At 43.4% G+C, this 25,703-nt stretch overlaps 1 long non-coding RNA gene across 1 annotated transcript; it reads right to left on the bottom strand.

Moving 5' to 3' along the window:
• Positions 1-2,258: 2,258 nt before the first annotated feature.
• On the bottom strand, positions 2,259-20,541 carry LOC119141062. The gene is made up of 3 exons (XR_005101823.1): positions 20,529-20,541; positions 9,508-9,512; positions 2,259-2,334 (listed from the first exon to the last, which is right to left on the bottom strand). It is a non-coding gene; the product is annotated as an uncharacterized LOC119141062 (long non-coding RNA).
• Positions 20,542-25,703: the final 5,162 nt, after the last annotated feature.

Below are 25,703 nucleotides of genomic sequence, written 5' to 3'. Positions count from 1 at the left end.
GCACTGAACTGTCTAATGAAAAGTTTTCCATCTTTTGGGTTCCATCTTTGTAACTGCAGATCAAGTTTGTTTTGCTTATATGAATAATGCATTGCAACTTCCATCTTGTGTCCTTCAGCGTATGTCAGAGCAATTTACAAGATAAAGTACAGAATCTACAAATATGCACAAGTTTAACATCATGCACAAGAGAAGTCAGGCAAAAGCTCCTGCTGTGTAGAAATGTATAGAGGTGTCATATCTAACATCTTAACTAGTGTGCTAGCAGAAAAATAAAGATAATGTTTTTATGTAGCCAGCAATGGCTCAGATCCTCCATGCCTATACATCTGTTTTTCCACACAATAGCAAAAAAGAAAACTTAAAAAATTCTTGCAAGCATTTCTTGGTGTGGCCTCCTCCTGATCCTATGCTTTATCTTCCCAGCCAGGGAAGATCTACCTGATCAGGAAAACTGAGCAGATGAAGCCCTCTATAGACAGACAGGAGCAGCCTCACGTTCACAAGCCCTGGTCCTCATGGGGGACTTCAGCCACCCCGGTATCTGTTGGAGGGGCAACATAGCAGGGCATAGCAATCTAAAAGGTTCTTGAAATGTGTTGACAATAGCTTCCTTCTCCTTAGAGGAGCCAATGAAGAGAGGTGTCATGCTGGACCTTGTTCTTACCAGCAAGGAGGGGCTGGTGGGGGATGTGAAATTCAAGGGCAGCCTTGGCTGCAGTAGCCATGAAATGGTGGAGTTCAAGATGCTTAAGGACAGCGAAGAGGGCACACAGCAAGGTCCCTACCCTGGTCTTCAGGAGAGCAGAGTTTGGCCTCTTCAGGGATCTGCTTGGTAGAGTCCCATGAGGTAAAGCCCTGGAGAGCTGAAGGGCCCAAGGCATCTTGTTGATATTCAAGGATCACCTCCTCCAAGCTCAGGAGTGATGCGTCCCAACAAAGAGGAAGGGCAAAAGCACCAGAAGGCTGCATGGGTGAACAAGGAGCTCCTGGACAATCTCAGACGTGGAAAGGAAGCCTACAGAGGGTGGAAGCAAGGACAAGTAGCCTGGGAGGAATACAGAGACATTGTCCAAGTCTCCAGGGATCAGGTTAGGAAAGCAAAAGCCCTGACAGAATTAAATCAGGCCAGGGACATCAGGGACAACAAGAAAAGCTTCTATAGGTATGTCAATAATAAGAGGAAGGCAAGAGGAAAATGTGGGGCCCTCTCCAGTAGGAAACAGCAAACTTGGTTACATGGGACATGAAAGCTGAGATACTCAACAACATTTTTGCCTCAGTCTTCTCTGGCAAGTGCCTTAACCATGCCACCCAAGGCACAGAAAGCAAGGACTGGGACTGGGAGAATGAAGAACTGTGCACTGTAAGAGAAGATGAGATTTGAGACTGTCTAAGTAACCTGAAGGTGCACAGGTCCATGGGACCTAATGAGATGCATCCATGGGTCCTGAGGGAAATGGCAGATGAAGTGGCTAATATCCATCATATCTGAGAAACTGTGGCAGTCCAGTGAAGTTCCCACAGACTGGAACAGGGGAAATGTAACCCCCATTTTAAAAAAGGGAGAAAAGGAAGGAAGACCTGGGGAACTATAGGCCGGCCAGTCTCACCTCTGTGCCCAGCAAGATCATTGAGCAGATCCTCCTGGAAACTATGCTAAGGCACATGGAAAATAAAGAGGTGATTGGTGACAGCCAACGTGGCTTCATGAAGGGCAAATTTGCCTGACAAATCTGGTGGTCTTCTATAACAGGGTTACAGCATTGGTGGGTAAGGGAAAAGCAACTGAAATAATCTACCTGGACTTGTGCAGAGCATGTGCCACTGTCCTGCATGGCATCCTTGTCTTTAAACTGAAGGCTTGAAAGGTGAGCCTGTGCAAACCTCATGAAGGTCAACAAGGCCAAGTGCAGGGACATGCATGGAGATCAAGGCAATCCCAAGCACAAATACAGTCTGAGAGGAGAATGGAATGAACCCTGAGGAGAAAGACTTGAGGGTGTTGGTTGGCAAGAAGCTCAACACAACTCAGCAATGTGTGCTTGCAACCCAGAAAGCCAGCCATACCCTAGGCTGCATCACCAGCAGCATGGCCAGCAGGTCAAGGGAGGGGCTTTCTGCCCCTCTGCTCTGGTGAGACCCCACATGCAGTGCTGCATCCAGCTCTGGGGCCCACACCATAAGAAGGACATGGACCTGTTGGGGGAAGTCCAGAGGAGGCCATGAAGATGATCAGAGGCTGGAGCACCTCTCCTATGAAGACAGGCTGAGAGAGCTGGGGTTGATCAGCCTGGAGAAGAGAAGGCTCTGAGGAGACCTTATAGTGGCCTTCTAGTAGCTAAAGGGGCCAAAAACAAAGCTGGAGAGGGACATTTTATGAGGGCATGTAGGGATAGGACAAGGGGAATGGCTTTACACTGAAAGAGGGGAGACTGAGATCAGGTGTAAGGAAGGAATTCTCCCCTGTGAGGGTGGTTAGCCACTGGCACAGGTTGCCTGGAGAAGCTGTGGGTGCCCCATCCCTGGCAGTGCTCAGAGACAGGCTGAATGAGGCTTGGAGCAACCTGGGCTGGTGGGAGATGTCCCTGCCCATGAGAGTGGGGGTTGGAACTAAACAGTCTACAAAGTCCCTTCCAACCCAAACCATTCTGTGATTCTTAAACCTGAAGCATCATGCCAGATCTGCAAGAATGTGTTTTGCAGTTGTTCGGAGAAGTGGTGGCACATGCTGCATGCTGCCTGAGTGAAGGTACTTTTTTGTTTGTTTCTTTTTTTTTTTTGGTCTTCTCCAGCATCTTCAGATAAGCAAAAGGGCTGTGATTTCACATGTCACCCAAGCAAGGCAGCTGTCTCCCTGTCAGCTCACCAGGATGAGATGCTGCCTGTTGAGATCCTGGACTATATAGTGCTTATTTCGGCAGGGATCACTGGAGATGGCCAGCACTCAGGGCAGGGCCACCTCCAGCAGGTTGCTCAGGGATGTGTCCATCAAGGTTTGGACATCTCCAAGAATGGAGATGCCCCAACCTGACTGGGGCTGACCCTAAGGCTGTCAGTGATGACAGCACTGGGTAAGCCAGGGTGATGCCTACCACATGTATTTAGGGTTTTTTTACAGCTAGTGAGTCCCAGGAGAGCTGGCAGCAGGGGTTCTTCTGTCCTGGCAGGAACATGCTTATTTGGAGGTGGATATGGTGGCTACCAGGCCATTTGAAGACTGCTGCCTGACTGGGCATGAAAAACCATGGCTGTCCTCATCGAACTCTAAAGATTGGGACATAATCTGCAAGGTACCTGGAGTGATCCTTCCTCCCCTGGAGAACCCTCTGTAGTTTTATTTCTGCATCTCAAGCGTATCACAAGCCAGCTGAAGAAGTCTCACTGCAAGCACAGTCAGAAATATGGGAAACACGACTTAGAAGGAAAGACTGGAAGAAATAGGACTGTCTATCCTGGAGGAAAGAGAAAGGAGAAATGGTTAGAAACTTCTAAACCCTCCAAGCCTGTTACAAAGAAGAAGACAGCAATGAGACTTCTCTCTCTGTGGTGGGCAGGGTAAAAAACATTGGATTTAGGGTCAAGGAGATTCAGGTCAAACATTAAGAAAAGCTTTCTACGGGCAAGACATGCAGTGAAACCTCTTCAACAGTAGGTCAGAGAGGACCGAGTTGTTTTGCTGCTCCCACCAGCCAGGGGAAAGCTGGACCCGTGGGTCCCCTCCAGCCTAAGCACTCTTTCCTTCTCCCAAGTAACAAGCAACAGGACAAGAGGAAACAGCCTCAAACTGCACCAGGGTGGTTTAGGTTGGGTATTCAGAATCATTTCTTCACAGAAACAGTGGTCAGGCAGTGGAACAGGCTGCCCAGGGAGGTGGTAGAGTCACCATCCCTGGGGGTATTTAACAGACATGTAGCTGTGGTGCTTAGGGATGTGGTTTAGCGGTGGCCTTGGAAGTGCTGGGTTAATGGTTGGGCTCAATGGTCTTAAAGGTCTTGTCCAATGTAAATGATTCTATGATTTGGTGTCCCCAGATGGGTAGGGCCTCTGCTGTAGGAGGAAATCAGGCCAGTCATCCTTCACCCAGGATGCCTAACACTGGCGTGTCCTAATACGGGCTCATGGAGGTGCCCACCAGATACACAGCTCCCTGGCATGGTCATGACCATGCTGGCAGAGGGCTGTGCAAAGCCATCCTGTCTCGACTCACACTGCCAGGGCAACCCTGCGTGCCATGCCTGTGGTCATAGCAGCATAGTTCTGGCTCATCCCTAACTCACTCTGGCCTGCTAGCAACTGCATCTTCACCGGCATTGACAAGAAAAGCCTTGGCCCCAACCCCCTGTCCTGCACATGTCAACATGACAATCAGCAAGAGGCAAGGGGCTTTTCTGGTTTTGCTTGATTTCTTTAAAACAGGAGATTAATTTTTTAGTTGCTCAGCATTGTTTTAATTTTTATTGGGAATAGCCCCAAATTAATTTTATTAAATTAGGTATTAACCTGTTCTAACTGTTGCAGAAGATGCTTTAGCACTGCTCACGTTTACATTTCTAGAGCGCTATTGCTCTAATGCATTATCTGTCAAATGCCCTGTGGTGTACATGAAAAGCAAGTAAAGAGGGTGATTAGTGTTTCTTTTAAGACGTTTCTATTCTATCATCACTCCATAAAGCAAAGTGAGTAGAAGAAAGCGTACAAAAAAATTCTTTTTCTCTGCACATTTTACTGAACAGTTAATGCAATGCAGAACTCAAAACTATTTTCCAGTTCTATGAGATTTCACTTTTTATTAGCAATATGTAAGTCTACCTGTAGATAGTGCAGTGTCCTCAAAAAAAAAAAAAAAAAAAAAAAAAGCAGAAAAACAAAGAAGCCCCATTGATTGTATTCCCTTTCTATCAGCCAGCAATCTAGGTAGATAAATGCCAAGCAGGCATACCTGGAGAAGAAAAATGTTCTAACAACAGCTTGACTACCAATGTAAGTGGGTGCAGGTGTACTTCAGAAATCAGGGCAAAGAATTTTCTGCCATATGTTACATATGGGAAAAAATAAAAAAAGGAAGGAAAAAAAAAAGAAAAAGGAACTTAGATCAGTATATTGTGAAAAATAATGTGCACATTGCTGTTATCCCATGTAGTTAAAAAAAATATTGAGGTGAATGCACATTCATAAGAAACTCATACACCTACCAGGGATTTAACTTCATATACTTGAATTTGCACATATAAATTCTCATGTATTAACATTTTGTAAACCACCTTTTGAGCATACACCTGACTCAATTAACTTGTGAAAACTCATCTGAAAAGAAAAACTGTGCCTAAGTACTTTTCATTGCTTTCCATCAATTTTGTGCTAAGATACGCACTTCTGTACCTAAAACTACGCTAAAGACTGGTGCCTGACTTTACACAATTATGACAGTGCAATGTGGTTATTAAAATGCTGATTATGAAGAAGACATTTTGAATTCTGTGTACTGTGTCAGTATTTTGTATTCTTGTTTGGGAGGGAATAGGGAATTTATTCCAACAGAGTCCAAGTAGCTTGATCCATCCCAGAAACAATCCCAGACCTTTTCTCTGATTCTCAGCCCAGCTACGGGTATGAAATGCATTTGTCAGGTCACCCCCTATCATTCATCGCTAATCTTGTTTCAAACTCCTCAGGGAACATCCAGCCCTCTTTAAGGAGAAGTGGGATTATTGCTATTCACGGGCTTCAAAAGGATAAAAAAAAATGGCATGTTACAGATTGTTAGGGCTCAGAGAATAACGCTTTTCTCTCCAGAAAAGAAAGCCTTCTGGGCCAGCCTGCTCTTGCCTCAAGGCGATAAAGAGAAGTGGATGTTTGCCAGTGCATCAGCAGTGATGTTAGTATATGTGTACAGTAGGAGTATGTACAATTACATGCCAAAACACATGGCGCTGTGAAGTGCTTTCAAGTAATCTGTAAAAGGAGTGCACTCCATCCATAGTTATAATGCACAAAAGTGAATGATGCCTCACATCATGAAATAGCCATTAAACAGCACAGGGATGAAGCTCCATTCAAGGGAGAATTTATTCTGTAACTGTCTTTGCACAAATCCTGCACAGCAGATGGCAGGATCGGGGTGCAGGACACAGTCCCTCTCAGACTCACTCAGTTCTCCAGGGCATCCACGCTCTCCCCATGGGCTGCAGCTTTCCCTCCCTCAGTCCTCTATGCCCAGCTTGATCTGGTTAATCCGCCACAGTATCAAATTATAATGCATTTACCATTAGGTGAGTGGCTTTTTGCAACAGTGAGGATTTCTTTTAACCCCCCTTCTTGAAGTTTAAAAGAGACTGCAAATATTGTAAAGGTGCATTATGCCAATAAGAACCACAGGTGCCAACAACCTCCTTAACCATAAAGGTGTGGGGGATTGTGATGGCACAGGAAAATAAAATGGGAGCATGTCAGCATATACAAAAAGAGAGCGAAAAATCTAGAGGCAAAATATTTAATTTCATTTTCTCTCTCAAGCAGATTTTTATACCACCTGTAAGAAGAATTCTGGATGTGATCACAAAATGTCACAAACAGGGCAAAACATGTATGCACATTGTAACTGCAAATTTTTTCAGTGATAGTCATTCAGCGTGGTTAAAAGTAATGAGTTCATTTGCTTATGGGTAAAGTTACTCTAATCAATGCTAACTTCAGATCACAGGACTGAAAAAGCCAGAGATACGGCCTCATTCAAGTCTCACTGAAGCCAAGGAGAACTTTTTGATCTCAGCATAGCCCCACTGCTGAAGTTTGCAGTTTCCTGTAACTTGGCAGAACAGTTCTGGAGATGAGCTGTAGACTGGACTTAGGCATGCATCACCACTCAGGCCACGTATTCCTGAAAGCAATTTAGCAGAATTTGATAGGAGTGTTGCTTTATCTACCTTACTAATAGTGTGTGATATTAAGTACTATTTCTGCGACAGTACGAATGCATGGAACCTTACAGTGAATTTTCTAGTGATACCATGATACTATCAAACCTTGCTCCACAAAAATAACAGTCAAATCCCCCATATTAATACAAGCATTATTTCTAAAAGAAGTGGAAAGAATGTACTCTTTTTCAGCTCTATTTGAAGACATCTCTCTTTCATTCTGAATGGTTTGATTCATGTATGCCAGGAGTGAAATAATAAAAATAATTTCACATCTGAGCTTTCAGAAATAAAGTTCTCTTCTCCTGCAGATGCTGCAGAGGTTGTGTTGCTACAGCACCTCTGCCGCAGAGAATTACTTCTAGGAAATAGACAAGGGGTAAATGTTATTTTGCAAACTGTATAGGCTAACTTAACTGTAAAATCACCTGCTGGAGTTTATGACTTTTTGGAGTGAAGAGAAGGACTTGGGTCAGCAGACCTCTGGAGCAACCTGCAATTCACCTAAACCCCCAAAGAGGTTTCAAACTAGTTGATTTAGGCCAGGGAGCATCCGCCATGGGTGGGCTGCCAGGTGTTTCCAGAAGGCCTGAAGTTCTCCAGCCCATGGTGAAGGATGCGCTTGAGGTGAGGAGTGGTCTCAGCAGCTGATGTCCTGGCCTCAGCCCGCTGCTTTCACTGGGAGACTGAGCATGCCCACAGCTGCGCTCTTGGCTACAATCAATGCTAGGTTTTTCTCTCAATTTTAATAAGATTTTTTTCAATTTTCAGTATTATTTTCAGTAACTTTTGCTCCAGATCTGCAAAAAAATTTGCCAGAATTGCAATGGAAAACAATAAAGAAAATGGTGCTTGTATTTGGCTTGCATCTGGAAGACTACGCAAAGCAGATGATTGCAGAGAAAAAATAATTTTACTAGTATCTCCCCTAGTATTTGTCAGTTTGTCAATTAATTCCAGGTGTTCAACAAACTCTTTGGGTGGTTAAATTTCACAAGTAAATTCAGATTACTGAATCTGTAAAAACTGAAGCTAGAGATTCATTCATTGGAGGGAGAGTGTAAATATTTCAAACCTGTCTAGTATATTCTTAGGAAACATTCCTGGCATATGCAAAAAATGTTTTTTCCCACAAGCTCAGAGTAACTCAAACTCAGCAATGCTTTCCTAAGCAGTAGTTCCTGCAATATTCCCCTCTTGCCATGTTTCACTCACCACATGAATGCTGTGTTAGACTTTGATGCCCTTTAGAAGTGACTTTTGAGGAGCCTTTAAGCCATCAAGGTATAGGTGGTCTTCCAGATAACCTTCACATGAGGATGAAAGAGGTCTGCTCCTGCAGCCCCTTGCTACTTGTACATGGTTCTTCTTCAGGGTTAATTACCAGGTTGCATAATGATTAATTTGGCTATGAAAAGTCAAAGCTAGGAACTGTTGTTTTAAAGGGGGGGTGGGGGATGGAGGGTGGGCTCTAAATCACAGAAAAATGTTTGCACAGTCTGAAGCAAAGAGGGCAGCATGTGGACACCCAAACCACTGTTAAGGGAAGAGGTATTTTGTTCATGTCACATAAACTGACAGAAAGGCAGAGAAACCGTTCTGATGAGTTCGTGGGTGATGGGTTGTGAATGGAGTTCACCCAAAATGGAGGGTGGGCAATTGGTCTGGAGCTCTGTATGTCCATATCCCCATGTAAAATCTCTTCTACATCTGTCTGGCAGGGGAAAAGGCATTTTGGCATCTGAGAAGTAAGTTGGTGATACTTGTCCCCTCTAAAGGAGAACAATGTGGAGATTTAAGATGAAATGCTGGAACTGGGTGACCCAAGGGCTTCTTTCTCCTCCTTCTCCTCCCATCATCTGTCCTGTACCCCAAAGCTGTTGTTTACATATTTGGCAGAGAAGTTGGCTCATTATCAGAATAAGGAGACATTGAAATCCTCCATGCACCTAGTGGCAACAACAACAGAAACAGAATAAATAGCAAAACAATTTGTTTGCCAGATGCAGACATCATGAAAGAATTCAAGTGAATAATCTGTTTTGAAATCTGGATGTTGGTAAAACAGGTTATTGGAACAACAAGTTCTCATTGTGCGCACATACTTAATAATAACCTAGCCTCTTATATCACATACTTGTTTCTGCATGACACCAGAACTGTTCCCAGAAATGTTCTGTTTTCCAGAAGTAAGTTCTGTGTTTACTGTTATGCAACTACAATGTGGCGGCTGAGAAAGATGTCCTTAGGAATGTCTATTTTTCAGACAAGGGAATAGTTTCTGCGGTGTAAAATAAAATCTAAGTCCACATTTTAACAACAAAAGATAAAAATTACATGTATTCTGTAATGCTACAAACTGCAGTCATTATTCCTAAGAAAAAGCTACTTGGCCTTACAGATTTACTAGAGCAGTGTGAGGTGGTTCATTTCTGAGTGTGTCCAAGGGGACCCAAAGGTCTATCACTAGACAGGGGTCGTAAAGTTAGGGTCTTTCTATTTTGTGTTTACTAGTTTTGGATGTCTTCATTACCAAGTGTTCTCAACAGAATGTGGGACTGGATCAGTCTCTGCCACTGGGGGCTACTGAATCTTACGCAATGCCAGTGTTCAATTTTGCATATTTAAGTTGCTAAATGACCTCTCTTATCTTTATACTGTTTTCTAGCTCAACTTCACCTACTCAGCTTCTGTGCATCTCTTAGAAATACCCAAAGATTTGCACAGATATTTCACAGATAAAAATCTTAAACCCACCTTTCCATAACTTTCCCTGATGTATGATCAAAGTTTAAATTATCTTACACGTGTGATTACATTTTTCAGGAGCTCCGCCAAATGCAGTTGTGATGAACATACAGGTGAGTGTACCCAAGTCAACTCTAATGTTGACAGCATAGGAAATAGCAGCAATGAAAGCAGTGCAGAAATAGCTGGCCTGCACATCCCAGGCTGACACGTTGCTTGTTGCTCCACATTGATAACAACATTCTTCTGCATTTCACTGCTGGAATTTCATCACCATTTGCCATGCAAACACAGCTTAAGACAGTTCTGTGAGTGAGGCTGTTTCCTATGACACTTAACAAAGCACTTGCATTAAAACTTTATGGGAATCTAGGAAAGCATTGTGTGGGCCAAAGCTGGATCATCTTTGCACTTGCTGAAGCTTTCTCTGTGCTAGAACAGTAAACCTCATTACTTAGTAGCTGTAAAGATAAAGAGTTATCCTTCCACTCAAAAAGAAGTGAAAAGCAAAAAAAATATTTTTTCTGTCTAAAACACATGGTTCCTTTGACCTTGGCAAGATTAGTCCAAGTAGCTAGCTAAAGTGGGATGTAAGAGGTTGCCAGTGGCACTGAGATGAAAGTCGCTTCTGTCTTGCTATTTTGATACTTTGCATCAACTTGAATAATGTACAAATATACTTGTTCATAATTTCTTATTTCATCCTTAATCCTGCTAAGGCACAAGGAACTAAAATGTTGCTTGTTTTGACTAACTTAGTTCACTTTTAAGCCACTTCAACTTTTACAACTTCAAGACATACAGTCTTTCTTTCCAGTGCTAGCCATTTCAAATTAGAGTGCTGAAGATGTTTTTTAACAAGCCCATCCGTTTGAGTAACAGCATACCCATGTCACAAGCACCAAGTCTGTTACTGAACTGTGTTTCTGCATGGTCATGTCAGGAGATCCAAGACCTCCTTGCCCTGTTTAGGGAAGGAGCATATTCCATTTCCTCACATCACTTTTGAGAGTAGGGAACAACCAGGTGACACAAAGACTTCCAGAAGAGATCACCTCCTCTGATGGGGCAGCTAAGCACCTAGCATCAAGTCAGGCCTCTGTGACAAGAAACGCTTCTGTTGGATGTCATCTCTTCTGTGTGTAGCTCCTGGTAGCTACACACATTTAATAATATATTCCAGTGACTTTTGGGAAGAGGAGACGGAGCATACACCTTTCCTGCTAGCATCAGGGAACCCTGGCTTCCTGGTATGTCCATGCTAGAATGAAAAGACAAGGGGCAAGGTGCCAGGGCCAGGTCCTTCACAGCCACAGGGACACCAAGCCTTGGTTCTTCCCTGTCTTTCAAATGAGAGGAGATATTACACATGAGGGGAAAGCCCTGAGGCAACTACACAGGCCAACACAAGGCAATGGGATTGATCACCAGAAACGGTGCAGTTCGTCAAAGCCCATACTGAACTTACAGAGTCATAGCTTGTTTCGAACAGAGTAACGTCCCTTCCAAAGCAGATTAACTTCAACAAGGCAAGGAGAAGTGTGGGAGAGCAGGTCATTTGTGTGCTGATGATGCAAGATGGATTACGTCTAAAACCATTAAGATAAGGTTGAAGGTATTGTCCTGTGCAGATGAGGTTTCATGGCTGGTTTAGGAGGAGGTTGCTGCATTTACTGATTTGTTTTGTACCTGTGTGTTATCAAGTCTAAATACATGACAAGGCAGGGCCACAACTAGCTGCTGCCTGAAATCCACATGGAAATTTCCGTGTTTCAGTATGATAAACAAGCAGCTGGGTCCAGTTCCAATTATTATTATATTTTTTAAGTGGGTTTAAAATGAGATGTTTATCATCAGATGTGCATTGAGAAGAAGGCCTCCTACATTTTGCAGCTGAATGAAGAGACAGGTTTCTCGGTAAAAATCAGGGCTGAGAATTTTCAGTGGCAAACCCTGAATGCCTGAAGATCATTGCTCTGCTTGCCTGGTTGCGCTGTAGACACCAGTCTGCCTCCAAGTTTGAGAGGAGTTGATTTCATCAACACAGATGTCAGCAGGAATCCTTGGAAACTCAAAATCTGTGCTGATGATGGACGGACTAAAAATTTGCTGTGGATTGGGTTTTCCAGGGTTGTGGTGCGAGAAGGTAGAATAACGAGGAAAGTAGGAGAGCAGGCACTTGACTTTTTAATGGTGTCCTCTCTGCCAGATGTAAATACAGGAATGCAAAAAATCTTCTGTTTGCTTTTCTTTTAATTTGAAAGAAGTGCAGATGAAAGCCAGAGACAAACAGATCTGGTACCATTAGCCATTATTCTTCTAAAACTTTGAATTGTTCAGGAAAGTGCTGCAATCTCACCTCATACATTCATTGGTCATAGGATTTAATGAAATAATTTGGGCAAAATTTTTTCTGTTTCTGGGCTGCTGTTATTTTAAGCATTTTCCGCTTCTTCAGTGTAGGCTATTCAATATACTGTGTTGCTTCTGCTGTATTATTTAATAACTGACATAGTTTAAGCAAGAAAACAGGACACTGCTGTTTTCCCATCTGCATCACCATGACTGTTAATTCACACTATATATATGTGCTTCACCCTCTGAGAATTTTACTTAACTTTCCTAAGAAACTTGAGAATTAAGCTGGTGGGAATTTTTCATCCCATAAGGAAGTGCAGATTCTTCAAAAAAAAAATATGCAGAAATACAACAACTTCAGCAAGACCTGTTCTGGGAGAGGTTATTCAATAATAGGAAGAACATCTGGGGAGGCAAGGGAGAGAAAAAGGGCTCCCTGAAGTTACCAGTAACTTCTTAAAGGGGCATTCACGTGTGCTGTAGGGAGACCAGGTCTGAGTGGCTGCTGTCTTATATTAAGAGGAAATTTTCTTTGTGATTCCAGGTAAGGTAGAGACACCAAACACTTTACAAGATGTTAAGTGTGTGTTTGCCATCTTCTGGGTGTCCAAACAGACATAAATAATAAGCATCTTTCCTAGACTTTTCTGTTATCCTCTGAAGGATGACCTCCAAAAATTTAAGCATGAGAGTCAAGTAAAAACCCCATGTACTAGAAAAATATGCAGTGAAAGTTTCTATCATAATACAATGCATCTTTGTCATGCTCCTGAAAAAATTGGCAATGGGATTTACCTAATAGTACAATAAAAATCAACCAGGTTGCCTAGAAGATAAACACTATGTGCGTATAATGCCATACACATTACTAACAGACTGGAGGTATTTCTTTTTGCACAAATGCTTTATGGTATCAACCTCATTTTCAAACACTTGCGTTTTAAAGTAAATTCTAAAAATCATGTCTATTGAGCTACGTATCTGTATTTCAAACTAGATGTAAAGTCTTACCTGTGACAGCATCCATCAGCTCCTGTTGCTTTTATAAACCTTTTTTGTCATTCCTGAGGAGCATGTGAGAACATGTCTTTTATGTGAGCACTAGCTACGTTCAACACATAAACTTAACTACAGCCACTGACTTCTCCCTGTTTAAAAGAAAACTGGGGGTTCTCATGAGGAAAAGTAATTACCACTGACATGAAGGGGCACACCATTTAGAAAGAAGCTCACAGTCATTTGATGAAAAAATTCCCAAAATATGGAACAATTTCAACAAAACAAATAGGAATATATTTCTACTCTTACCGACCAAACAAACCAGATACGCTATATATATATATGTGTGTGTGTGTGTGTGTATATATATATATGTAAATAAACCCCCTGATTTTTTTTCTTATATTTTACTTTAGCTGAACATACTTTTTTCCAGAAACTAGGAAACTAAGAAACTACAATGTGCAATGCAGCAATGCAGTCCCTATTTTAACACAGTGTTCAGATCTAAAGTGAAAAAAAAAAAAAAAGAAGAAGAAGAAACAACACAGAAGGGTGTAGAATTCAGTCAGAAGCTGTCTTTTGATAACAAACACCCATCTATACTGTGCACATGTAGGAGTTTACAAGTCAAGAGACATGAGCTGAGGATCTTCTTTGCATCCAGTCTTTTTGTGCTGCATTTCAAGAGCAGTCCTGAGTCTGCCTCTGAATCCATTCAATGCATCTTTTGTCAAGCGCATAGAGTTTGTTGGAGATGTGCTGAAAACATGATCATTGTGGTTTTTTCCCCAACAGATTTTCATGCCTGCTGCCAGAAAATAATTTCTCCCTCTCTGTAAAGATTTCTTTGTCTTCCTCTGAAGATCAGCAGATTGTCCTCAAGAGAAGGTGTTTTGATGATCCCAGTTAGTACATGTCACCAAGTGACCAGGGCTGTTTGGTAACCAGCAGTCACCATCCGAACTGAGCATCTGCTCCCTGGATCTGGTAAGGGGGCAGATCAGACCTACTGATGTGGAATGTCCCTTTGGTCTCTGTCCTTGTTGCAGGCTGGGGACACAGCAGGCTGTGTCACATCAAAGAACATGACTTGTACTCACCAGGTTGGCTTCACCAGATTTTAACTGCTGTTTTGTCAAAAGGCAAGAAAACTTGGCTAATTTTACACCACTCTTAACCTTTTCCCATTAGGAGCATGCTTTGCAGTTATAATGCTTATCAAGCAGAACCAGAGCTGTCACAGCAACATAACCATTTATTTTACTTGACCCAATAAAAAATTTCCATTAGTTTTGTTTATATGTACCCTGGCTATCCTGTCAACCTAGTAAAAAACATCCCACCTTGATGAGCAGAGGTACACCTTTTGACACATGTAGAGCAAAAGCATTATTGGAGATAGACTAAAGAAAGGTAGAAGTGCATGCAGAGTTAAATAAAGACAACTGGGATGAGATTGTGGAGGCTCATGAATGGGCTTTTGACTTCTTTGCCTATCCCATTCATTGCTCCTGAGCAACTTAGTGATGATAAGTGAGTTATTGTTGCCTCATTTAGGCCACAAGTTGTGATCTTTCCAAGGCCAATTGTAGGGACAACCATTGTTCCCTTAGATGAAAACAAGGATGTAGTATATCCTATTGACCAAGAACTGGGGTCAAGTTGTATTTCTCCTGTTTCTTGTAATCTTATTTCATATAGCATTTTTTGTCATGCTGGAGAAGTACACAAGGAGTTTTGCATTACTTGTTGCTACTCGTAGACATTATTTTGTGGAACCTTAACTGACCTGCTGCCAGTAGAGAAGAGTACTTTCTAAAATAGTAAAATTGCACCTCGTGTTGGACAGGTAGTGCTCACAGCAAGATATCATATTGTAGACCCCTGATGCTTGTGCCTTTGGGTAACATCATGCCATCTGCAAGAAGGGTTGGTTAAAGACACTTGGCAAGTCTCTGTGACCCTCTGTCTGTGCATTCATGACTTCCTGTGAAGGAGACATGACACCTGCCCACTCCCAAAGTGAGATCTGTTGTTCAGCCATCTGAGAAAAAAAACCCCATACCTCCTTACAGAAGTCCAGTGAAGTGAATGGGGAAGTTGACAGCATCCAGCTGATCACTGAACCTCCTGGTCTAGTCCAAAGGCCCAATGTGGTGGCCCTGCATGTCCTTCACTTGGCTGCTGAGTCCATGATATGTGAATTTCTGGTGCACTGGCTCAACTGTTCTGAACAGTGTACTTGATCTGACTTATTCTCAGCCAGTGGAGATAGGGAAATTGCTCTAAGTATCTCCTGCTACAAGGTACCACTCTAAAAAAAACCCCAAAAATCCTGTGATCAGATGATGAATGGACATGTGTGACCATTGCCTTAGCCACCTACATGACCTACATGAAGTATCTGAACTTGGAGGCTAGACACCTGTAGACTCTCTGTAAAGGGATTCAAAAGAGTTCATTTGGAAGGCTGCCTTTCCCTGCTTACCAACTGCAGAGCAGATATCTCAACCTGAAGCAGAGTGTCTGAAGTTAGGACATGTAGACATGTAACATCTCTCCCAGTGTTCCCATCACTCCTATCTATATGGAGCACAAGTTATGCTTAACATAGCATTAGTCCATGTGACTCCTTCCAACCTATTTCAAACATTGCCCCATTTCTGAGGAAGACGGGTACCAAGGGATTTGGACAAGGTGATGGACCTGGAGCTCCCCACGACTGACTTCCGTATGGCATGTTCATATAGAACTTGCAGAAGTGCAGGCAGAAGATGCTGGAAGGCAGGAAGGGATTTCTGCCTTTGCCCTTCCTTGCTCTTCTTTCCCAGCCTGAGCTGTGAGTCAGACACTGAGATCAGAGGCACTTCCATTCCAGCCAGCTGAGTGACGATCCCCTTCATTACCCACCCTGTGCATCCATCGAGCTCATTCCATTGGGCGCAGCCCTGACACACAGCCCAGCTGAGTCTGCCTCAGCTCATCTGCTCCTGCACCCCATCAGTGAATTAGACAATGATTCCCTTCACCTGCCTTTGTGTATCTATTACATCACCTGAAAAATGAAGGAACCTTGGCTTGTGTTTATATAAGTAACAGAGAATAAGAAATTTCCTCCCTTCACTCACATACCCAAACGTTTTTCTTCAGACATATTTCAAAGTGCCTGAGGTGTGATTATATCATGGTTAAGCAAGGCATTTCTAAAGCGCATGTAATTTGCTTGTATATAGGTACACGTGTGCAGGAAGGTAGGAGTGGCACTGATTAGTAAAGTTCATCTGTCGAGAAGGGGTCTATTTTGCACCGATCTTTTATCTGCATGAATTTCTGCATAGGGACCAGAAAGTACCCCCCTCCTGTGATAATGATACTCTTGTCTCCCATGAAGTCTTCTGTCAGAAGTATGCTCCACTGACTGCATACTATGCTTAGGCAAAATGTTTTACATTGTTAGCACATCATATGAAATAATTGTCAGTAAGTAATGGGCAAACTGCGCACACAGCAAAATACCTGCATGACACACTGTGTTTTACTGACAGCTTCTGAGTATTCTTTTGTGGGATGATGGAGTCTGCATGTATGTTATACAAATGTGAGATAAATCATAATCGGTAAGGTGATACAATTTTACTTAAGCTACACTTGAAAGTAAACTGCTGGTACCTTCATCTGTCTAGAGAACGTTCTCAACCTCAGTTCATTAAGAAATTGCTTAATCTCTTAAGCCCCAGGTCTTCTGTAACATCCATTGGAAATGCACTCACTGTTTGCAACAATAGGTGAGAATGGAGAGAAAGATCTGAGCCTGATTCTCTGCCACCGTTCCCCAGGGTCGCCTGTCTTCTCTGGGCTTGCTTTTTGCATAGTGCTGTTTCAGGAAGGCACATGGCTAAAGACACTAATAAAGCTAAGCCATCAGCTGAAGGTAAGCCATTGCCAGCCTTTGAGAGTATCTAAGAAGACCTATGCCAGCCGACGCTCTGCTCCATAGGAAGTGCTATTGCTCCCTCTATCCCCAGTAAAAAGCTATTTACTATGAAAACGTCAATGCTTTATGGACAGCACAGAAACCACTGCCTTTCATGTTAGCAGTGGTGGCTTCCCATCACTCTGAGCCTGTTTTAATATTGCCTTTTTTGCATAGCCTGAATTAATTTAAAAGACTGTAATCAGCCTTACTACTAGGTATCTTTTTATAAGTAGTTACCGGTTCCTTAAAGAATATTAGCAAAGTCTGAACGTATGCATGATTTTGCTGAAAACATTACATTGCAATGCTTCCACGTCCAAGTCAGCCTTTTGAGACCTAGGCACTGGAGTCAAATTAAATAACCACTCCTCAGGGTACTAAATAAATTAAAAAAAAAAAAAACAAACAACACCACCACAACATCAGAAGTCAGCAAGGAGAAGAGGTTAGGATCTTGGCAGTCTGCCATCACTGCAGGACTAAGGCTATGGCAATGATATTACAGCCATAAGGGATGTTAGTGGATCCTTGCCCTTCTATCAAGAACATGACATTACTGTCCAACGGTAAAATCTGTGCCAGCACGTTTACTTCCATGCCACTACTAAAAATTTTTTTTACAATAAGCCTTTCACTGAGATCCCCTAAAAGACAGAGAAAATGGAAGAAAAAAACCTTGATCAAAGGAAGAGGTTAAAAATATTTACAATAGAGTATGTTGGAAGTGCCACAAGCACTTGATTTTTTTTCTTTTTTTCTGTGGTTTGCATTTGAGAGGGAAATTAACAAAAGGCCTGTTGAGAAGTATGACATTAAGAGGACTCATATATCCTGATAAATACACTGCAAACCTGCGATAATCACTGCCACTTCATCTCCCATGCACCGAGGAACTCCTGCACCTCCCAACACAGCACAGTTGCTGGGTGCTCCAGACCCCTCTCCAGTTGAGCAGCAGCACAGCGCATTCCTGTATTCCCTCTGGTGGGCACAAAACCGCTGCACTGGGCGACCTGCAATATGTCCTTAGGGAATGTCAGCTATACATTTGGCAGGTTTCTACATATTCACAGACAAAACCAGTGCTATCCTTAAATTAAGAAGGTAATACTCATACACACTGATGTTTATACACATACATACTCTATATATTCTATTATCTACCATGAATGGGTTATTACAATGAATCTGCTAATGATATTGATTTGTTCCTGTTCAGGTGATGCTATGCTTTCTTCAGTGATTGCTGCTGCAGGTTTTGTCCTGGCAAAGATTCACAAAGGCTCCCGGTTGCTGCTGCTTGCAAATGCCAGCCACCGGCAGCCGTCCTGTACAGTGCAGACAGCGTGGCAAGTGTCACAGTGAGCCCCTGCAGGCTCTGGCCACTACTACCTTAGGATCATGGGTTTCAGCCTTTTTCAGTCTGAAGATCCTTAAAAATCTTCTGCTGGTGCTATGGAACCTTGCACAGCAAGTTAAATCTACTGGTGACAGCCTTTCTTACTTAGTTGTATTTCATAAATCCATTAAAAGTAGTCCATCGGTCCCAGGAGACTGCTGACCAGGCACTGAACAAGTCCTGCTTTAGGAAAAAAGTTAACTTCTGCAAATTCTCTGTTTTATTATGTTTGCAGAATGCCATTTGGTACATGGTTGCTGGCTCAGAAAGTAATGGATGACTTTTCTCATGTGCTCCTTCCTGATTCCCAGGGATGCGCGTGGTCCACCTAAGATGGGACAGCCAAACACTCCGCCACTTCTTCCCAACTCACACTTCAGTCCCTCTGGTGATACACTGTCTTCAGTGAGACCACCTGCAGGGCAGGACAGAGGCAAGCAGAGACTCAGATTTCTCTGCAGAGGTGTAGGAGCCCGTATAGATGCCAGGTGGGAGCAGTTCCTTTTGCTGTGCTCTCCTTCTTGGGTCCTAGGATGCTGTTGAAGGCAGCTGCCCCACTGCAAGGCCAACCTCAGTCCTCCTGTTCATGTTCGGTGTCTTCTGGATCTTAGGTTGCTTCATGCAACCCATAAACATAGACCTATGCTCCCTGAACTCTGCAGATTGTTTTCCCCAGGAAATCTTTTTTTTTGTCCCCAACTGCTCTGAAATGCCACCACTGTGCCACGGAGGTGAAGTGCAGCTGTTCTGAGCAAACTCTCTGATGCCAGACATGTGTGATTCCCTGCACTGTCAGCTGAGAAAAGCAGATGCATGCACAGGCCAAGCCAGGTGTGTCGTGGAAAGGAGCCTACTCCTGCCTGGTCCATAGGGAAGCCTTTTGTGTCCTGCTGGGCAGTCCAATGTAAAAAAATCCCATCAGCAGCTCCAGCTGCTGTGGGCTCCTGTAAGGCTGAGGTATGCAACAGGAAGCATCACCAAATGTTTTCCCATCTTTAAGGTGTAAGCTGTCTCTGACATTTGAAAAACCTGGCTCCTCTGCTTTACTAGCCCCAAACACAAGGAGGATTGTATTACGGGTGTTCAGCTCCAAGGTGCGAAACACACTGCTCCCCGCTGACAGCTGGTTTGCATCCTCTGTCCTCCCAAAACAATGTTTTGACCCAGTTTAATCCAATCACCAAAGACGTAACCTCTTGTCTTCCTTGTCCAGAATGCCTGGATGCTTCATCCACCCCACCCACCCACCCCCCTCCTTTGCAGAGGTGTCTGGATCAGAGAAGAAATGTAATTCAATTTGTCCTGCTTCTTGTCTCCTCCACTTGCACAGACACAAATACTTGAAAGCCAGCCAAGACTGTTCCCAAAGGTTAGAAACTGTGGATCTGGAATATAACACAGTGCTAATGCAGAGTGAAAGCAAGGTGTTATTTTCTGAACGGGATGTCTCTTGCGTCAAGCAGTCAAGAGATTAAATAAGAATTGTGTTCATTTTTCAGTTTTAGAGTTGGGTGGATATGCGTTGTACTGGAACTGTTTGAGTTCCAAATGTGTATACTCATTCGTTTCCTTGCAGCCCTCCCTATCATAAATTTAAGAGACAGACTTCATTTCATGCTTGTGAGAATTTGTTGGGATCTTAAGAACCGCAAAGACAATAAAAGATGAGCCAAAACCAGCTCCCAATCAGCCCCCAAAACAGAAAAGCAGAACAGTTTGTGTTTCATGCACTGTTTAATTATCACCTCAAATCAGCCCAAGAGAAAAAATTCTGTCCCTCTGAAGAATTTTAGTGTCTTTTTAGAAAGGGTTTCAAATCCTGGTATGGTGCTTATTTAGTTTATTTCAGGCATGTACAGGAGAGCTTTTGTGTTTCAGAAATAATGCAAAAGTTAATTCAGTTAATTTGTTAAACATGAGCTTTCTCAACGCTTACAGTTTAACTTTAGGCCCTTATTGGAACTGAACAACGAAGCATCACAGCTTCCCCAATTCCTCTGTTTCCCTGCTTTCCTGCACTAAGGGTCAAATGTTGACTTTGCCCTCATATGTGGTGGGAAAGTATGGTTTGGTCCAACAACAGGAACTTCTCTCCAGCTCCTTTAGCACATCTCATCTGCACTACATTTAGAGGACTTGAGACTCAGCCCACAGTAAATGAAAGGATGCTGGGAGGGCAACTCTGAGTACATTAATTAAGTTCCAGGCAGCTTTAATTAATATTCCCTTAAACGTTTCTGTCAGGTAACAAAACTGTCTTGTTCTCTTACGAAAAATCTTTGCTGCATTCAGAAGGAAACGTTATTGCAATTCCAGTTCTCTGCATATAGGACAGCACAGAAAAGTAACAGAAAAATGAAACACTGCCAGTACCAAATCTTATGAAACAAAACAGATGTAAAACTTCAGGGGACCATAAAGATTTGCTAGATGCTTACATCTATCATAGGCCAAGATAGGCTGAAAACAAGATTTCATCACTACAGTATGACAAATGTTTTTTTCTGAGGATCTCTTCTCATCTCCATACTTGCTGTTCAAGCACACGCACATGGTTCACTTGGAGGCAGAGAACAGAGTGCTACTAACAGAAAGTCGGTCCCTGCTGTGACACAGCTTTGCAAATATTTTCACTGAAATAGTCAAAATGTAAGCCATGGTTATTTAGAACATAGTTTAGTATCAAAAGATACTTTAACAGAGATGTTAAGGTATCATGGATCCGAGAACTTTCTGCTTTGTTTAACTGATTTTGTATTTGCTTACAGTGTTGAAAACCCAGTACACCCTGATTTAATGATAAGGAAAGGATGACTATTTAGTGGTCAGTCAGAGAGAATCCATCCAGGACATTTTCAGGAAAATCTGGGGCATGCAGCGTGCACTTTTCTGCCTTCCAGTTGTGCTGGCCGTTGGCAGAGAGACCGGCAGCCCCCACACCTCTTGTGGGTACCATGGCCAAGAGGTGGGAACAACACAGAACATCACTCAGTTTCTAAAAATGTTTACAACTAGGATTTGCAGAGCATAATCTGGGTGAAGAGTCTTGTACAGTCCATAAAAAAATGCACAGGAGAGTGAAAAAAGGAAATAATGGCTGTGAGGTACAATTTGTGAGTTTGTGTTATTGAATGCTGGGTGGGTAACCATGTTTATCAAGCCTGAAAGACTCACACAGCCACACTAGCACAGTTGCCCACTACCTAGACAGGGAACAGATGCAATACAGCATGACCAGCTCCACGTCACCACCCCAGAACTCCATGTGGCTTGCTAAAGTCACCTTAGCCCAGTAGTTAATCGCTTCCACTTTTTCCTCGCTGCAGGTCAAGAAAAATGGATGTCCTTATGTCTGCACTTTGCAGGTGAAGAATAAAAACCACTGTGTTTAACAGCAGACCTAAAAGTGACTGCGGGGACAGCAGCCCATGGCACTCATGGCTGCATCATGGACACCTTGTCCAGGGCTACATGGAGGTGTGGTAAAAGGCCTGCAGTCCTGGGGCAAGGAGGGTCCCATCAATTCGTAAGGTACTGCCAGCTACACCTGGAGCCTAATTTCGCTGTCCACAGACAGGGAATTTGGTCTGAAGGGACCCTATCCATCCCTGTTCAAAAATGTGGCACTGTCATTCTCCTGTGGTCTAAATAACGTACCTGTACTTGTGAAGATGTCTTCTGTGGAGCAAGGACTTGGGTCACCCAGTCTGCAGCTCACAACCTCCAGCACCATCTTTCCTCTTTTGCTTTTAATAGAAATTGTGAAGCAAACACTTATAAAACCACACACAGTGTGTGGGAAAAGTGATTTTGCAGAAGGTCCTCAGAGAAGGTGTACAGCTGTACAACATCTCCTCCAGCACCATGCCGGCTGGTGAACTGTAGCATAGTTTTCACAAGGAGCAGATAGGCAGAGCCTAGGCAGAACAAGCCCTTAGCACAGCCAGTTTTGATGCAGACCTGCCTGGCTGAACCCCCAGCCCCAGCTTCTGACAACGATGAGCTGCAATTTACAACTCCAAATTTAACCAGAAACCCAGGGATGCTGAACCGCTGGTGTTCAGGAGCTGCACATCTGTGCAGCACAAGCTGAAGCCACGAATACGTCTGATGCAGGCTCAGCCGCATGTCCAGAGTATGAGGCTCCCACATCCCTGGGCAGGGACTCCCCCACCTCACCTCACTCCCCTCCACTTGTTGTTTTGACAAGCAAGTCACTGTGGAGCACAGACGAGTGGGATAGCCCACATGCCCAGAGCTGCTGCTCTTTTGGGGAAGGAAGAGATTCAGCTGTGCTCAAAACATACTTTATTAATCCCTCAGGAGGCTTCTAGGATTACAAATGATGACTAATATGACTTAGAACCTTTACAGTCTCAGAAGCATTGTTTTATGAATGAGAATTAAAATTAGATACTTTGTTATTTCCTCTGAATGATGACACACTTTTTTTTCTTTTTCTTATTTTTCCCCCCATTAATCATGCCTTTGGTGGTTTGGGTTTTTTTGTTGTTTTTGAATGTTGTTGTTGTGGGTTTAGTGAGTCAGGCAGCTCTGTATTTGCAGTATTTTCAGGTGCTGGAGGTTAAGTCTCATGTCACCAGCTTCACTTCCAAACATTCTTTTTTTTTTTTTTTGTCCTACTCAAATGAAGTGCTGAGGAGGTGCATAATCAAGTGTTAGCTGCATAATTTACTCTGAGAGATCAGTTAAACTCATTAAAGAATGAAAATTTCTACAGATTTCTGCCTGAGAGGGAAGAAACACCAAGTAATTGCCAAGCCCTGCCTATATTTCACCTGAGCTGTCTACCACTCTGGTGTAAGATTTATTCCTTTAATTTCTACATAAAACCTGGAGGCGGCTTTACCTGTCTCCAGCTCACAGCTCTTTGAGCAAGCTTTTTCCACCAGCATTTGGCAGCAGTGGTAAGGAGGATTATAACATAAAAAAAAAAATAATAAAAAATTGGAGACAGCAGAGGTTTCTTCCGTCGCTGGCAGACACCGCCTTGGACCGTTCACATCCTCTGGATGCTCTCCGAGGTTATTATGCAGCATCCCAACTGCCACACAGCCTCAGAGCCATGATGGGCAGATGCTTGGGAACCACTTCTGGCTCCCAGCCCAAAGGCATTCCACTGTCTCTACATGTCACAGAATTACAGAATCATAGAAGCGTTTAGGTTGGAAAAAACCTTTAAGAACAAGTCATCGAGTCCAACCATTAACCCAGTGCTGCCATGCCCACCACTAAACCATGTCCCTTTAAGCTTTTACCTTCCTGGCATATAACCATGTATATTTAGAGAAAGCAAGCAGACATCCTCCCAGTCTGCCTTTTTCTAGGCAGAACATGTAAACTCTCCTGGCTTCCCCTTCTGTTGAGGTGTCCTGGTCGGCTATCGCAAAAGCCATTAATTTCCATTAAAATACAAACTGTCTATAGCATCAATGACAAGAATTCATGGGGAAAAACACACCCGATAGTATACACAAATCATCTAATTGGGTTAAGGGGAAAAAATGAAGCAATGTCTCCTCACCGTTTCATTCTGAAAAGAACAGCAAAAACTTTCTCTGCAAACTGGCAGTAACACAATGTACTGCCTCTTTTTATGGCTGGAAACTTGCTGATTTATTTCATTTTTACAATGAAAACTCAGTAGAGGTGCTACCCCTCAGCAGGTTCAAAGGTCCAGATCAGATAAATCTACCAATGGAGATGCTTATCAATAACATGTCCAAATTTAGCATCACCACTTAGATAAAAATAAACAGCAGTTTAAAAAAACCTGTGAGAACAAGTTCTTCAACAAATTTCCAGCAGCTGCCTGTTCCAGACAAGTCAGGATGCCCATGAAGTAAAGCGTATTTTAGCAATGATTTGACAGGGCTGGTGGTCAAAACTACTAGCTTGTATCTGTCACAGCACCACGCACTCACTCCCAGTGCATGGACCTGGGCAAAACCCACGCTGCCCTCATGTCTTTTAATGTGTTGACTGAGGAACATGAAGAAGATACTGCTGGAGACACACAGGTCTGGCAAGGTCAGACCCCCAGCACAGCCTCACAGTGGGGGGGCTCACTGTGGGATGCACAGCTGTGATTGTCAAGGTGCAGTCTGAGAGGAACTCCCCAAAACAATCTCTTCAGTTGTTATTCCCAGCCAGATGTGCAAAATGCTAGTGTTACCCTGACATCAAATTCTCTAAAGCTCAGAAAGGTAGGAATAAAAATAAAGCCCAGGAGCAACAACCATGCCAACAGGCAGGGATGCCCTGCAGAGCCGGTCTCTGATGGGATCACGGTACCCTCCGATGAACAGGTCTGACCCTCAGTGCTGTCGGAAGGGTGAAATGCATGCCAGGAAAAAGCAAAACCTGCAGAGTATTTTGCCAGACACCTGCACACAGACCTGCTCCTTTCAGAGAGCATCCTGCTGAAAGACATTTCCCTTCTGCAGGGATGCGAGCCAGCACTGGCGCCGGTGAGATCGGCCCAACAGCACAGGCAGGCGTGGGGAGCGTGGGGAAGGACCGAGCTGGTGAGCGTGTGGCTACGGCAGTCGCCTCATCAGAAAGCATCCCCAGGTGCCTGTTCTTGGACAGCTATTTAAAGCAGAACATGGGGGTTTTTTTCCCCCATGGGAAAGAAAAGTCTACAACAAAGAATAACCATCGATAACCGAAATACAATCGGAATACGAAATACAATCAAAACACAAAACCTGCTAAAGACCTAGACTTGACTTTAAAAAATCCATTGAGAAAATGGGTAAAACATGCAGCTGCAGCCTAAGTCATGCTCTGACAGCTTTTGCTCTGCATAACTACTGGTGTGCACAGTGTTGTAGTTCATGAAGCAGAGGTCAGGAATACATTGCGCTAGGGGCTGTACCTGCCCATGTGCCCTTGCCTTAAACCACTCATTACTTTAATCAGCAGAACAGCACCCGTAAAATACATGAGATCAAGATGTTTGTTCAGGCTTAGGGCTGGAGTCAAGCATGGAGAGGCATGCCAGTTTGCTGCATCCAAACTGGTGCTCGAGCTACCCAGTCTGCTCTCATGTCTCCTCCCTTGCATGATGTGAGGACAGGAGGGCTCTTTCCACGGAGTGCAATGCAGGTGCCTGCAGCTCTGCAAATCTTCTGTTGGCTGATCACAGCAGATCACAGTCTTTAGAAATGCTGCTGATTATAAATGCATACTCGGATATAAGCAGTGGAGAAAAACGATACCAAATGCCCCTCTCTGCCACTGGAAGCAAAGCATGTGTAACCTGTCTAAAGCAGAG

The sequence above is a fragment of the Falco rusticolus genome, chromosome Z, assembly GCF_015220075.1.
Source record: "Falco rusticolus isolate bFalRus1 chromosome Z, bFalRus1.pri, whole genome shotgun sequence".
NCBI lineage: Eukaryota > Metazoa > Chordata > Aves > Falconiformes > Falconidae > Falco > Falco rusticolus.
The sequence above is the reverse complement of the archived record's forward strand: the minus strand, read 5'-3'. Positions and strand labels throughout refer to the sequence as shown.